The sequence below is a fragment of the Thamnophis sirtalis genome, unplaced genomic scaffold (assembly GCF_051295495.1).
Source record: "Thamnophis sirtalis isolate CommonGarterSnake01/CBP01778 unplaced genomic scaffold, rThaSir2_p1.2 scaffold_7, whole genome shotgun sequence".
Classification (NCBI taxonomy): Eukaryota; Metazoa; Chordata; class Lepidosauria; order Squamata; family Natricidae; genus Thamnophis; species Thamnophis sirtalis.
This window is the reverse complement of record NW_028261387.1, coordinates 1,273,287-1,289,366: the sequence shown is the minus strand read 5'-3', so window position 1 is coordinate 1,289,366 and position 16,080 is coordinate 1,273,287. Positions and strand designations below refer to the sequence as shown.

At 41.9% G+C, this 16,080-nt stretch overlaps 1 long non-coding RNA gene across 8 annotated transcripts in view; it reads left to right on the top strand.

Moving 5' to 3' along the window:
• Positions 1–16,080, top strand: part of LOC148044514 (uncharacterized) — a 127,508-nt gene that overhangs the window by 79,720 nt on the left and 31,708 nt on the right. The gene's annotated exons all lie outside the window — the stretch shown is intronic.

Sequence of the window (16,080 nt, the reverse complement as noted above, 5' to 3'; positions counted from 1 at the left end):
AGAGGCTCCACCAGTGGACCCGGAAAGCAGGCCACACCTACAGAAGAGGTTCCAAACCTTTTTGAAACCCACCACTGGTCCTTGGATATGATTATTCTACACTATCATGCTCCTATTTATAAAACTCAGTGCCTCTGTGAAAGGTAAGGATGACTACTGCGTTTGTGGTGCAATCAGAACATGGCGTGTGTTGAAGTTGTTTTAACGTAAACCAAAGATGCCTTTTCACAAACAAGTTGACATCATATTCTTATGCATGCCAGTGCTGCGGCAAGCCACTCCCACAAAGGAGGCCACACCCACAGAGTAGGTTCGAACAATTTTTGAAACCCACCACTGACTATAGTGTAGTACAGTAGGACTCCTGAACAACATCTACGAAGATTCACCCCAGCTGAATAATGAAAAGAAAGAGACAACATACAGTTACCGGAGGCCACTCAGATAAAATTTGTTTCTCCTCCTTAGCCTGATGAAGGTTACATTGGTATTCTATGAGGATTTTCTTTAGTTTTTTTCTTAAAAGAAAGTTGGATTTTACTCCATTCATTTCATTTTCATTTTATTTGTCTTGTATGCCCCCCACTCCCGGAGGACTCCGGGTGGCTCACAACAGACAAGGGAAAGGGGATAAATAGACAAGACAACACTTTAAAAAAAGGCGCAACATTCACAATTTCCGTGGGGCTGGGTGTTTCACAAGCCCCCCGGCCTGCTGGAGCAGCCAGGACTTGGTGGCTTTGCGGAAGGCCGGGAGGGTAGTAAGGGTCCAGATCTCGACAGGGAGATCATTCCAGAGGGCTGGAGCTGCAACAGAGAAGGCTCTCCCCCGGGAAGTCGCCAGCCGACATTGGCTGGCAGATGGAATCCGGAGGAGACCTAACCTGTGAGATCTTATCGGTCTGAGGGAGGTAATCGGCAGGAGGCGGTCTCTCAGGTACCCAGGTCCGATGCCTTGTAGGGCTTTATAGGTAGCGACCAGCACCTTGAAGCGGATTCGGAGATTAATGGGTAGCCAGTGCAGCTCGCGGAGGATAGGTGTGACGTGGGTGACTCCACCTCAGTTTGATAAGGAGCTCTTGTTTATTGGGTATTAGTTCCTTGAATCATATCAGGGGCATCAAATGCATCATCAAGAGATACATTTAATTTATTTCGATTTACATTTATTTAATCCAGATCAAAAGAACATTGCATAAAACAGGTTCTGTCTAGAAACTGCTTGGAGTTTCCAAGCACAAATACTCTTGCCACGTAGAAATGATTTTTGAAGATGAGGGAATGTTCAGAAACATTTCATGGTATGGATAAGAGTCATCTATTACACAATAGTTACTACATTTTGTAATATGGGATGTGACCATCAAAATCAATCATCAAGGAAGTTCAAAAATGCTAATATATAGTGATAGAACAGTGCAGTCTTAAAAAGATAGTCAGTAGATGCCAGATGCTTTGGAGATCCCAAACATCTGGCCGGTCTCTGATGAAAACAGAATGCTGAAATAAATGGGCTTTTGATCTGAGGCAGGAAGGCATTTCTTGTGTTCACATGAAGATTCCTCTCAGAGAATACCCTGCAGCTGCAACCATTAATGAATCTACTTGTGCATGATCATAATAACTTTTCTGATCTAACATCTGGACCTCAATCCTGAGATGCCACAGATGAACAGATCAGGTTACAACTGCCTGTGGACCTGATATGGGCTTGGTAACCCAGCACCATCATGCCGAGCTTCAGCAATTGGAAAGAAAATATGATTTCTCTGATTTGCAGCCAAAACCATTTGAACTTCTCTTCTCGGTGATCCCTTTTCTCGATAGCCTTTATTTCCGTTTGTATTGGTAATTTTGGAATCTTGATGCACATTCTCAGCCCTTTTATAAAATGCAGAGACCTATGAAAGCCAAAGGGCTGTGCCTGTGCGTGTCCTTGCAATCATGGCTTTTGTGAAACCTTGTCTGATCCCTTTAATGGAAATGGAAATCTGGACCAGAATATTCATGGTGGATTGATGTCAATGAAGGCAGCAGTTTATTTAACTACATTCAAACCCACAAATTCTATCTATGACTCTTTTATTTGCACATACAGCTTGTTATTAAAGCAATCAACGATTGTTTCCATATGCCCATGAAGAACTAATCTGCGCATCGCTGAACTGTTTTTTTTTCCTGTCTAACTACAATGATGTTACAGAAAACGTCTTTAAATGTCGTCTTTGTTCTTTTCTTCTTTGCTTATAATTTTGAATATTTATGCTTAAATAAATTTCACTTGTAAATGAATCTTGACCATTTTACTGAGATTAACAACGTTTTTATTTGTTAAACATATTAATGGATTCAATCCTAGCATTCCATAATTTTCCCTAAAATATTATTATTTATTTTCAATATTTTAATTACTGACATTCGTTTTAATGCCATTGGGGGAAAGATGTTATGTACTGCGAAGTACCCGTAGTTCGTCTCATGAGGCCAATGTTGAGAAAAGACACGGACACGAGCTTTCTCGGGATGAGGCGACCCAGAATGGAGTCTGGTAGCCCCTTTTATTGAGATAGGACAAAGACAGGAGGAGCAATCAGCATGTGATTAAAAACAGCCTTTTTCCTTTTTGGACTTTTTTTTGTCCTTTTTGGCCTCCCCCCCCTCCCCCTACCTTTTTTTTCCTCTTGTTTTATTTTGTTGTTTTTTGTTTTTTAAACCCTAGCTTATTGTGCTTATTAAATATACAACAGAGAGATACGGGATGTATAAACTTAGTAGGGATGCACCTGTGATTAAACGACATATTGTATGTGAAGATGGGTTTTCCCTCCCTTCCCACCCCTTTTTTTTCCATCCTCTCCCTTTCCCATTGTTGTCTGTGTAATAAAAAATAAAAAATAAAATAAAATAAAAACAAACAAAAAAAAAACAGCCTGTAAAACTACAATTGCTAATCTACTGCTCAGGGAAGTTCTGTCTATATATGGTCAAATCCTGGGCGTCATTGGGTAAGGCACGTCTAGAGTGAACTATCAGGATGTTATGTTATGCACTATCAGGATATTAGGATGTTATGGAGTTTGTTTCCTGTGTGGTTCAGCGTGGCTGTGCATGCCCTGTTATGCACTGGGCCATGGGTGACCACCACACCTACACAAGGAGTTATGTGACAACAATGTACTATCCCAACTTTTTTTAAATTATCATAATAGAGAACCATATTTAATTCTGAAAATTTAATTCTGTCATTGTCTACCTTTATCAAAGTGTATGCCACAATGCCACGGAAGGACCAGTTAAGGTTGTTAGTAATTGGAGTCCTTCAAAGCTGAGGATCGTTATTTTAGAAAGGCTAGATTACAGTGTTGGAATAGAATTGTGGACAGTCCACAATTTAACTCTCCATTTAACCATTAGAAAATCAGTATTCTCCCTCCTTTCATTTTTTACTCTACCTGGCCATTTAGTTCTGGAGGAAAGATAGAAGCAGGACAAGAATCCCATGGGTATCTTAAGATTTTGTTAGAAAAAGTAGCAGGAAACGGGTAACGCTTGATTAACTCTGTGTCTATCCAGAGTAGATACTAATTAAGATTTGCAGCAGTCATAGAAGAGTGTCCAGTGTAGGATAGAGATCTTTGCCCCCCGGTTAATTATATTTTAAAGGTACAGTGTATGAGATGGGGAATTGGTTTTCCCAAGGAGTCGGAGAAGAAACTAGGATTGTTATGGAGGGGCAAAACCAGTGCAACCTGATTTGATGTCCTCAAACTCTCAACTCCTCAAGCTGCTCCAGGCAAGGGGACAATCTTTGCAGAGGCACAAAAAAAGAGCTTTCTCTCCTTGCCCTTCCATGCCTGCCAGCTGGCTGAAGCAATAGCAATAGCAGTTAGACTTATATACCGCTTCATAGGGCTTTCAGCCCTCTCTAAGCGGTTTACAGAGTCAGCATATCGCCCCCAACAACAATCCGGGTCCTCATTTTACCCACCTCGGAAGGATGGAAGGCTGAGTCAACCTTGAGCCGGTGAGATTTGAACAGCCGAACTGCTGAACTGCAGTCAGCTGAAGTAGCCTGCAGTGCTGCATTTAACCACTGCGCCACCTCGGCTCTGAAGGAGCGCATGACGACTGCACAGAGCTGGAGTTGGCTAGGCTGCTTTTTCTTCTCCTTGCAATGTGTTTATTTACATTTGATTTTTAATTTCCGATTGAACTCGTGACTGCTGGGGAGGGAGAGTCAAAGGGTTGGCTGTGGCTCAGGGGCTGCAAAATTACCCGGTGTGACGTAGACCATGGTTTTCCAATCTTTTGGCTTACCTGGGCTGCCTTGAGTGAAGAGAAATTGCTCTGGGCTGTATATAAAATATATAATACAAATTAATCTTTATAAAGGACAACGTTCCTTTAATTTTTAAAATACGTTTTATTATTTTGTGGGGCTGCATTACTAGCGGTCCAGGGCTGCATGTGACCCATGGACTGTAGATAAGACCCACCTGATCTAGATGATGCATTTGCTTTAGCCAAGGTGGCGCAGTGGTTAAATGCAGCACTGCAGGCTACTGCTAGATCAGCAGGTCAGCGGTTCAAATCTCACCGGCTCAGGGTTGACTCAGCCTTCCATCCTTCCGAGGTGGGTAAAATGAGGACCCAGATTGTTGTTGGGGGCAATATGCTGACTCTCTGTAAACCGCTTAGAGAGGCCTGAAAGGCCTATGAAGCGGTATATAAGTCTACTGCTATTGCTATTTAGACTTTGTGTGTAGATTTCTGCTTAATTGTCTGTCTGTCTGTTTCTTTTTTGGTCTCCTAGAATCCCATGACCTGTACCTTTGATTCCATAAATCCAATAGAAAAATCACATGCGGCCATTCCTGGTGGGCACAAAAAATGTCTTTTGAAATTATATTCGTTAGGCGAGCATTAATTGTGCAAAGGCATCACAGTTAATGTGGGGTCAGTTACTCAAACGCCTCATCAACAAAAATCGCAGTCGAATCTCTCCATTTCTGATAGAAGGAATTAAGATAAATTGTTAAAGGAAAGTTTAAATAAAACCAATCGTCCATTTTTTTTCCCCCTCTGGGATTCTTCCTGCATTCTCCTTGATCAGCAGTTTCAACCTATTTTGCCTGTAAATCAAAAGAAATAATCATTCATTCATTTTAAGCAACTCTCATATTTTCATAGTTAAAAGCACATCCATTGATTTAATGTGAGAATTGAATGGTATTAAGCCTTTAAACTATCAAACTATGCCTTTACCTGAAAGAGAGCTATAACTTTGATATACAATGTAAAGTTACAGCTACCGTGTTTCCCCCAAAATACAACCTGTCCTGGAACTAAAGCCTTGCCACATTTTTGGGGTGGGTAAAAAGGTGGCGCAGTGGTTAAATGCAGCACTGCAGGCTACTGCTAGATCAGCAGTTCAGCGGTTCAAATCTCCCCGGCTCAGGGTTGACTCAGCCTTCCATCCTTCCGAGGTGGGTAAATGAGGACCCAGATTGTTGGGGGCAATATGCTGACTCTCTGTAAACCGCTTAGAGAGGGCTGAAAGCCCTATGAAGCGGTATATAAGTCTACTGCTATTGCTATAAGCCCCCCCTGAAAATAAGCCCTCTGGACACCCTCCCCCTCTGGCCAGACAGAACACTGCTCATCGACCTAGCAGTATCCCAAAGATGCCAAGCTGCGGGAACCGGGGAAGGGAAGACAAAGGTGATCGTGTTGCTTGGAGCCTTCAGGATACCACTAGGTAGGTGAGCGGCTCTGTGCCCAGCTGAAGAGGAGGGCAGCTCTCTTCTCTTGCAAGCGGGCTCCCAAAGAGCTGGGCACAGCCTCATGGGCGAATGGCTGTCTTGAGCTGTCGCAGCAACGCAACACAGCAGCCGTGAAGTGACCATGCTCACGAGCAGCCACCAGGCATTATGCTCCTGAAAATTGATAGCATGGTTCCACCACAAAACCGCGGAGGACAAAATCGCGCTCGACGAAAGCGTGCATTTGACGTCATCACAGCGCGACGAAAACATCGTGCTGTGATTGAAAAATGTAAAAATAAAGCGAAAACCTTACCCTAACCCCCCCAAACCTAACCCTAAACCTAACCCTAAACCTAACCGTTAACGTAACGCTAAACCTAACGCTAAACGTAACCCTAACGCTCTAAACCTAACACTAACCCTTAACCTAACCCTAACCCTAAACATAACCCTTATCTTTATGTGAATCGGCTTGCTTTAATTTTAATTTTATTTCAATTTTTAATTTTTTTCGTTGCGCTGTGATGATGTCACATGCGCGATTTTGTCCTCCGCGGTTTTGATGGGTCACGGATAGCATCACAATATTTGCCAGTGGTCTATTCTGAAAACTATCAAACTTCTAGAGTTGGACACGAATCTAAATTCACTAAATTTTCATCTTCATTGTTTCACAAAAGTAGAAAAACCACCACATGTACATGTAGAGCTTCGGATCTATTGCAGCCCTTTTAAATGTCAGTCACTGATATTCAGAAGCAGATTGCCTTTAGTATAATCTGACAGTAAGATATATCAGGAATGTTGAAGCAGTGGAAAGATCAATTTAATCCATCAAGTTCCCTGTTGGCTTTGATTTTTTTAATGAAGACATCTCAATAAATCTTTTTAGCCAAGTAACTAAGATTTTTCATCAGGAGATTGGATTGAGCACTAGCCCGGCAACCCAAACCGTGTTCTGCCTGAAGCAGTGGTCATCTGTGTCATATTTATAACTAATCTTCTAATTCGCTTTTTCTCTTGGGGTCCTTCCTGAAGCAGGAGGCTTAGCCTGCTGCAAAACCAACAAGGCTCTTATGAAATTGAATGACTAAAATTGCCATAATGATATCTTCAATTTAATTGCCTGGGAAAAAAAATCATTTGTTTTGCATGTTATACAACAAAAGATACAAGATTGATCGTATTAAATTATTCGCAATAGCTGTGCTTCAATACTACAATAGTGCAAATTGGGGGTACAAAACAAAATGGGAAAGATTAAACTGGAGAATTGCCTCTTTATCATGTAATCAATCTGAACCTTGGTTTGTATTTCATCTTCTTTTTTTTTACTTCCTAAATAACATAAACTTCTGTCTGTAAAGCTACTAGTGTTGGGCGTTTTTGTAAGAGTTTTGATAGGGCTATTTAATAAAAACAGAAGAGCTCCCCCTAAGATGAATAACATGAAGGATATTAAGAGAGACCACTAACATATTTTCTCTAAAAACACTGTATTTTTCGGAGTATAAGATGCACCTTTTTCCCTCAAAAAAGAGGCTGAAAATCTGGGTGCGTCTTATACACTGAATGCAGCATTTTTTGCCTCCTGAAGCCCCACCCCCTTACCAATAGCAATAGCAATAGCAGTAGACTTATATACCGCTTCATAGGCCTTTCAGGCCTCTCTAAGCGGTTTACAGAGAGTCAGCATATTGCCCCCAACAATCTGGGTCCTCATTTTACCCACCTCGGAAGGATGGAAGGCTGAGTCAACCCTGAGCCGGTGAGATTTGAACCGCTGACCTGCTGATCTAGCAGTAGCCTGCAGTGCTGCATTTAACCACTGCGCCACCTTGGCTCTTACCAAAATGGCCATGCATACTCTTATGGAGGCTTTCAGAGAGCTGGGGACTAGGGAAGGCAGAAATGAGCAAAAAACGCCCCATTTTTTGGCAGCACTCTATAAGCTTCCTAAAGGCTATCCATGCCCATTTTTTTGCAAAAAATGGGCTGGTTTTTTTCTTGTCCCCCCCCCCCCCCCCGGAGCACTCTGCAAGCCCCCTAAAGGCTATTCATGTCTTTTTTTGGGGGGGACGGCCCCGTTTTCACGAAAAATGGGCCGTTTTGGGGAGGTTTGCAGAGTGCAAAAACTTTTTTTTAAAATTTGCCTCTTCAAAATCTTGGTGCATCTTATACTCCGGTGCGTCTTATACTCTGGAAAATACAGTAATCATTATTCATCTAATAAAAAGTTTCAACTCTCCAGAAGCATCATAAGAATACAGAAATATGCATGATGTTTTGTAGTCGTCTGCAAGGATTTAAGAGGATTCAGTTCCTCATATGCCTACAGCCATGGTTCCCAAACTCTGCATGGCAATGCCCTGGGTTACTCATGCGAATGCTGCAGGATATTTTACTACTCAAGAAAAGGAGATATTAGAGCTGTTCCTAGGAGGCCACTGTGCACAGTTTAGACTTGGAACTTAGAATAACAGAGTTGGAATGGATCTTGCAGTTCATCTAGTCCAACCCCCTGCTCAAGCCGGAGACCCTAAACCATTTCTGACAGATGGCAGCCCAGTCTCTTCTTGAAAGCCTCCAGTGATGAAGCACCCAGAAGTTCTGAAGGCAACTTCTGTTCCATGGGTTGATTGTTCTTCTCACTGTCAGATTTTTTTCTCCTTATTAAATCTCTCCTTGAATAGTTTCCATCATTCTTCCTTGTCTGGCCTTCAGGTGCTTTGCAAAATTTGGGGTTGTCCCCATCTTCTCTGTGACAGCCCCTCAAATATTGGAAATCTGCTATCATGTCATCCCTGGTTCTTCTCTTCAGGACTAGCCATGGCCAGTTTTCGTAGCCAATTTTAATGTTTTAGCCTCCAGGCCCTGAATCATATTTGTTCTTCTTCTCTGCATTCTTTCTACAGCAGGGGTGTCAAATTTGCATCATGCACTGGCCATGCCCACCCCCATTTTAGCAAAGGGGGAAAATCGTGATACATCACGTGATGACATTTTGACAACACATGTTTGACACCCCTAGAGTCTCAACATCTTTTTATGGTGTGACCAACACTGGATGTAGAATTCTAGTACTAAGGCTTTACGGAGTGAACTATGCTACTACTACATGTGATCTTGATTCAATCTCTCTGTTAATGCAATTTAGGATTGCCTTTTTGGCGGCTGCTGCAGAGTGCTCACTCATATTTAATTGATTGTCCACTAGGACTCCCAAGATTCCTCTCACAGTTACTGCTATTAAGCTGGGTTTCACCTAATCTGTAAAAAAAAAAAAGGATTTTCTTGCCCAAGTGTAAGACTTTATTTTTTTCTATGTTTCATTTTGTTATATAGGACCCAATGTTAAAGTCTGTCGAGATCTTGAGCCTATCATCCAAGATGTTAGCTATTCCTGCCAGCTTAGTGTCATCTGCAAATTTGATGACTTCCCCTTCTATTCTCTCATCCAAGCCACTGATGAAGATATTGAAGAGTAATGGGTACTTGAGAGACCGCCTACTGCCGATTACCTCCACACGACCCATTAGATCTCATCATTTAGGCCTCCTCCGAGTTCCATCCGCTGGCCAATGCTGACTGGCCACCACGCGGAGGAGAGCCTTCTCGGTGGTAGCCCCGACCCAATGGAACAATCTCCCCGTGGAGATTCGTACCTTCACCACCCTTCAGACCTTCCGCACAGCCCTTAGAATCTGGCTATCCCGTCAGGCCTGGGGCTAAAGATTGTGACCCGCCCGAATGGTATGAATGTTGCGCTTTAATCATGTACTGTCTTATATGTAAAAGTCTGTCCCCCCCCTTCCTTTTGATTGTGAGCCGCCCTGAGTCCCCCCCAGGGAAAAGGGCGGCATACAAATAAATAAACTATAAACTATAAGACGGAAGGAATCTTGTGGTACCCCTCTGCTTACTTCCCTCCTGCTTTATTTGTTTCTAGATATTCACATATCTGTTTTTTTGATTATCATTTCCGGTACCTTCCCAGGTATTGAAGTTAGGCTGATTGGAGTTTAGAGGGATACCATGAAAAAAAATTATTGAGATACTAAGCAGACTGTGAACTGAGAAAATCTGGGAACTTCTGGTCTAGAGTAGAGAGTCATAAATTTTCATCTAGTGAGAACTTCAAAGCATATTTAGGATTCATCCTTTAGGTGAAAGACAAATTAACTATTTGCAATTCTACATTAAGGCAGAGAGGTTGTGCATCACTGGTTAAAGGATAATTGCTCCAAAAGAAATAGATTCTACAATTCTAATTACCTTTTTTCTTCTTCTGAAAAACTGAGTAGAAAAGCAAAAGATTTATACGAATGAACGCATGATTAATATTTCGTTCTCCATCATCTAATCCTGGAAATTTTTTTAATGTTGCTTGCATTGATTTAAAGACAGTTTTTGGTTTTATTCCTAGAGATAAATATAGATAGGCCTTGATTTATGTGTCTCTCCCCTCCCCCTTGGGATTGTATTCTTGAGTGGAGCAGTCTTTAAGCAGGTTGTAATGCTCAACAACTACAATCCAAGCACTGTCAGCTGTGGTCATTAAGCAATCCCAGGATTGTTAAGCAAATAGATTTTCAGGTGTCTGGTGTAAAGAAGGAGGATCATTTGTAAGATTGCAGCATAGAAGATTTATTCAAACCTATACACAGAACTTGGTCAACTAATAACTCTAAATTGACACCAGATAAAAGTCAACAGAATTCAAGAGGGATTGGATTTATGGGAACGCAACAACTCTAAATTGATGATGTGCTTAATCACAATCTGGTCTAATCTCCTGACATTTTGCCACTTTAAATTTTGTGTAATCTGACATTACACAACAAGGTTGTATGAACATAGAAATTAGTTGTTGATTTGGACTGAAAAGATTTCACCATGATTACTCTGAGAGAGTCTTGATCACCTTAAGAGAGCCTGTCAATGGGCTCTTGACAGTGATATGTAGAATGGGAATGGGAAGAGAGAAGAGTTGGAAGGGACCTCGGAGGTCTTCTAGCCCAGCCCCCTGCTTAGGCAGGAAACTCTATACCATTTCAGGCACATGGTTATCCAATATCTTCTTTAAAACATCCAGCGTTGGGGCACTCACAACTTCTGGAGGCAAGTTGTCCCACTGATTAATTGTTCTAATTTCTCCTTAGTTCTAGATTGCTTCTCTCCTTGATTAGTTTCCACCCATTGCTTCTCGTCCCGCCGTCAGGTGCTTTGCATAATAGTTTGACTCCCTGACACCAGAGATCATGATCTAAACATAATCTCTGATTTGGAGTGAATCGGTTTGCAATACCCTTTTTACTTGCTTATTACATTTTCAACATGAAGGGGATTCTTTTTCACTTGGCCAGTGTAACGTTTTTTTGCTATTTGAGGTATGATGGGATGGTAAAAAAAATTTCAGTGCAAGAGCCCATGCACATGTGGAAAACAGAACTGGCCCCACTTGTGTTTTTGCACAACCGTTCTTATTTGGATGGTTTGGCGAGCTGACCTGATCATTCAAATACTAACCCATCATCATGTTAACACCCAATGAATAAAGCAGTGTTTCCCAACCTTGGCAACGTGAAGATGTCTGGACTTCAACTCCCAGAATTCCCCAGCCAGCGAATGCTGGCTGGGGAATTCTGGGAGTTGAAGTCCAGACATCTTCACGTTGCCAAGGTTGGGAAACACTGGAATAAAGGACTCTGTTTGTCTTCACTGAGAGGTCCAGAATGGTTTCCAAATTTTCTTTAGTCATTAATGCTTTATGCTTAATAGTGCAGTAACTTTGACAACCATATTTTTGCATTTTCAATGTACTCTTTTAATGTATTATGTTTGGTTCAAGTATAAATATTGACTCACTTTTTTTTTTTGGTTTTTGAGCATAAATCAAATCAAATAAACAGAGTTTTGGCTTACAGACACTTTTTTTCCCTTTCCTTTTTCCTGTTAAGTATGTTCATCGACCCCATGGGTGCCACAAAAGCATTTGGGGGATTAAATATTATTAATAGCAATAGCAATAGCAGCTAGACTTATATACCGCTTCATAGGGCTTTCAGCCCTCTCTAAGCGGTTTACAGAGTCAGCATTGTCACATCTCAGTCATATTACTGTATTTAAACTTCATAAGTGGACAACGTATCCAATCTATGGATGCATGAAACAACTTACGGTAAAGTCTTTCTCAAGGCAATGTAACTAGAAGATTATTAAGTTTAGTTTTTTTTAATAAATGTGATATGACAGTTCTACCATATAATTAATTTCATTTTTACTTGTTATTTGTAACAACCTTTCAATAAAGAATACAGGCTGTAGGATTTTCACTTACCAGTGTTAAGGAGACAACAAGTAATAGCGTGCCAGTGCTAATAAAAACTACTACATGTTCAGAGTAAAACTAGGGTGGAAACGTGAAAGAGGATAGATTGGGCCCTCCAACCCTTCACACCAGCAGATCATTCCTGCTGCTATGTTTAATCAAAGGTATCCTTTGGAATTAAAATGAATGTTGTTCACTCAATCTTGTAGCAATAGCAATAGCAGTTAGACTTACATACCGCTTCAAAGGGCTTTCAGCCCTCTCTAAGCGGTTTACAGAGTCAGCATATCGCCCCCAACAACAATCCGGGTCCTCATTTTACCCACCTCGGAAGGATGGAAGGCTGAGTCAACCCTGAGCCGGTGAGATTTGAACAGCCGAACTCCAGAACTAGCAGTCAGCTGAAGTAGCCTGCAGTGCTGCACTCTAACCACTGCGCCACCTCGGCTCTATAGCAACAGCAGTTAGACTTATCTACCGCTTCATAGGGCTTTCAGCCCTCTCTAAGCGGTTTACAGAGTCAGCATATCACCCCCAACAACAATCCAGGTCCTCATTTTACCCACCTTGGAAGGATGGAAGGCTGAGTCAACCTTGAGCTGGTGAGATTTGAACAGCCGAACTGTCAGCTGAAGTAGCCTGCAGTGCTGCACTCTAACCACTGCGCCACCTCAGCTCTATAAATTCATAAATGTAATTAATAAATTAAATGCAAAGATTAAAGAACAATTACACTTGATTAAACAAAGAAGCAAATAACAGAATGGCTGCTATAGGTGTCCCATTAGGGAGCCTGGGAGTTTAGCATTGCTGTCTTGGTTTCACTTCTTTTTTTAAATCAACATATTTAATTAAAATTATTACTTAGGTACAATTTTTTTTAGGAGTGATCCTTTCAGTCAGCTATCTCTCCTCCTCTACAGCACATCCTCTTCCTGACTAGCTGTCACACGAAGATCTTCTCTGCGCTGCCTGCAAACACAGACATGGTCTCTTGGCTGCCTACATTTTTGTAGCCATCTGTCAAAATGGCAGCGCGCCCAACTCAAAGGAGTTTGCTTCATTGCTTAAAGACAAGGGAGGCTAAGAAAAGTTTGGGCAGAACAGGTGACAGGCAGCTTTGGCATTTCTCTACATCATGGTTTTTCATCTTGAGGCCCCCTTTTCCTGTCCTGGTTTGACAAGGTTACATCTGTTGGCAATCAAGGGCCATAATTTTCCGTCAACTAAGTCTCACAGTACAGCCAGTGGTTCCCAAACTTGGCAACTTTAAGACTTGTGGACTTCAACTCCCAGAATTCTCCAGCCAGCTCTGCTGGCTGGAGAATTCTGGGAGTTGAAGTCCACAAGTCTTAAAGTTGCCAAGTTTGGGAACCACTGGACTAGAAGATCTGGGAGTTGAAGTCCACAAGTCCTAAAGTTGCCAAGTTTGGGAACCACTGGACTCGAAGATCTGGGAGTTGAAGTCCACAAGTCTTAAAGTTGCCAAGTTTGGGAACCACTGGACTAGAAGATCTGGGAGTTGAAGTCCACAAGTCTTAAAGTTGCCAAGTTTGGGAACCACTGGACTAGAAGATCTGGGAGTTGAAGTCCACAAGTCTTAAAGTTGCCAAGTTTGGGAACCACTGCAATATAGTATAAGGTCATCAATATTCTACTCTGAAAAGAGAAAGACTATTTCATCACCCCCAAAGCCGCCAGATAGCATGTTGAAATACATATAGCTTCCAGAATACACTGTTCTAATAACCTTATAGAACCATAAAGGATTCCGTCTGATGCTAACAAAACATCAGAAGCCCACTTCCATCCCTGGCTGCCTATTGTAAACCTCTCTTCAATCGTTCATCTCTAGCTAATGGCACCCAATGGGAACGCAAAATTGCATTAGCATTTCATCACAAATGCAGAAACAATCTGGAGAAGGAGGTGGGGAGAGGGGAGAAGGGCGTAGCTCAGCTTCAGTTCATTTGCACTGCTCTGCTGAAAAATTGATTGCCATTCCTGAGTATTGTTTTTCTTAGGCCTGTACACCTTAACTGGTTATGGGCCGTCAAGTTGGTGTTGATGATCTGCAGTCACACAGCTAGACTTTCTCTCAGAAGTTTTGTCCCCAACCTACCCTTCATATCTTCTTGGTTGATCCATTGCTCTTCTAATTGAGTCTCTCCACCCTGCTGTTGTTTATCTTCTTTATTTCTGCCGTCCCCAGCATTAGGGACTTCTCAAGGGAGCTGTGTCTTCACATAATGTGTCCAGAATGGAGTAATTTTGAGTCTGGTCCTTTGTTCTTGAATAAATTGGAATCATTTGTTCTATAACACATTTGCCTGTTTTCTTGGCTAACTATGCCATTCTTCAAGACAATGTGATTATACTCCACAATAATACAGAGCATTCTTGAAATCCCTGCTGCTTCTGGTTCTTGTTTTCTTGACCTTGCCTACCTTGAAGGGCTGACATTTATCTTGAAAGCTTCTCAGAGTTTCTTTCCACACATCTGCACCAAGCAAAATCAAGGCAGGGTTTTTTTTAACGTTTCTTTCTTTTAACTTTTTTGTTCTTTCTCAACTAAGTAATCTGTTTCTCTCCCTTTAATTCTTAAAAAAACGAGCCCATCATTCAGCACTGAATCATCAATAACTTTATCTTGATTATCCAGGTGGTTTGTTTTGATAAAATTCAGGAATGGTTTTGTTGTGAAGTCGTGTCTGAGCCATCGCGATCCCATGGACAACATTCCTCCAGGCCTTCCTGTCCTCTCCCATCCTCTAGAGTCCATTCAAGCTTATGCCTACTGCTTCAATGACTCTGTCCAGCCACCTCATTCTCTGTCATCCCTTTCTTCTTCTGCCCTGAATCTTTCCCAGCATTAGGCTCTTCTCCAGTGAGTTCTTCCTTCTCATTAGTGGGGCAAAGTCTTTGAGTTTCCTCTTCAGGATCTGGCCTTCTAAAGAGCAATCAGGGTTGATCTCCTCTAGGACTGACCGGTTTGATTGTTTTGCAGTCCAAGGGACTCAATGCAGGAGTCTTCTCCAGCACCAGACTTCAAAGGCCTCCATTCTTTGGCTCTCAACCTTTCTTATGGTCCAACTTTTACAACTATACAATGCAACTGGGAAAACCAGAGCCTTGACTATACACACTTTTGTTGACAGGGTGATGTCTCTGCTTTTTAATATACTGTTTAGATTTGCCATAGCTTTCTTCCCCAGGAGCGAGCGTCTTTTAATTTCATGGCTGCAGTCCCCATCTGCCGTGGTCTTGGAGCCCAGGAATGGTTTACTATTGCCTTTCCCTTTTCGGTGTGAAATAAGCCTCTGCTATTGTCCCTAAAATAATTAATCTGTCTCCAATATCTTCCTATATTGCTGCTCTTTAGTGTAGATACCTGCTTGTTTCAAGCAGGCAACGGGGGTACCTTGGGATATCCTGCTGGGATTCTGTATTCCTGGGAATACACCCCGAGAATTCTTCTCCCATCTGTCCCAGGAACATTTTTCTGCCATGTGAGGCAATGGGGTGGAATCATACTTTTTCTAGCGCCACTAGGTTTTAGAGCAGTGTTTCTCAACCTTGGCAACTTGAAGATGTCTGGACTGCAACTCCCAGAATTCCCCAGCCAGCGAATGCTGGCTGGGGAATTCTGGGAGTTGAAGTCCGGACATCTTCAAGTTGCCAAGGTTGAGAAACACAGTTTTAGAGCTTATGTTCTTCTAAGGGTCATTATGTATGAATGATTGAAAATCCCTTGATACCACAAACATTAAAATTATTTTGACTGAAATATTAAAGTGATATTGGGACGATATTTCAGCCATAGGTAGAACAACTGCACAAGTTTGTTAGAAGCATTGTACTTAGGCTTGATGACTACCCCTATTCACGAAGACATCCCACTTGCAACAAACAGGCAGTTGTCTTACAAACTAATATACACGTTATACCCTACGACATTCTTCCTTCGTATTCCATTTACATTAC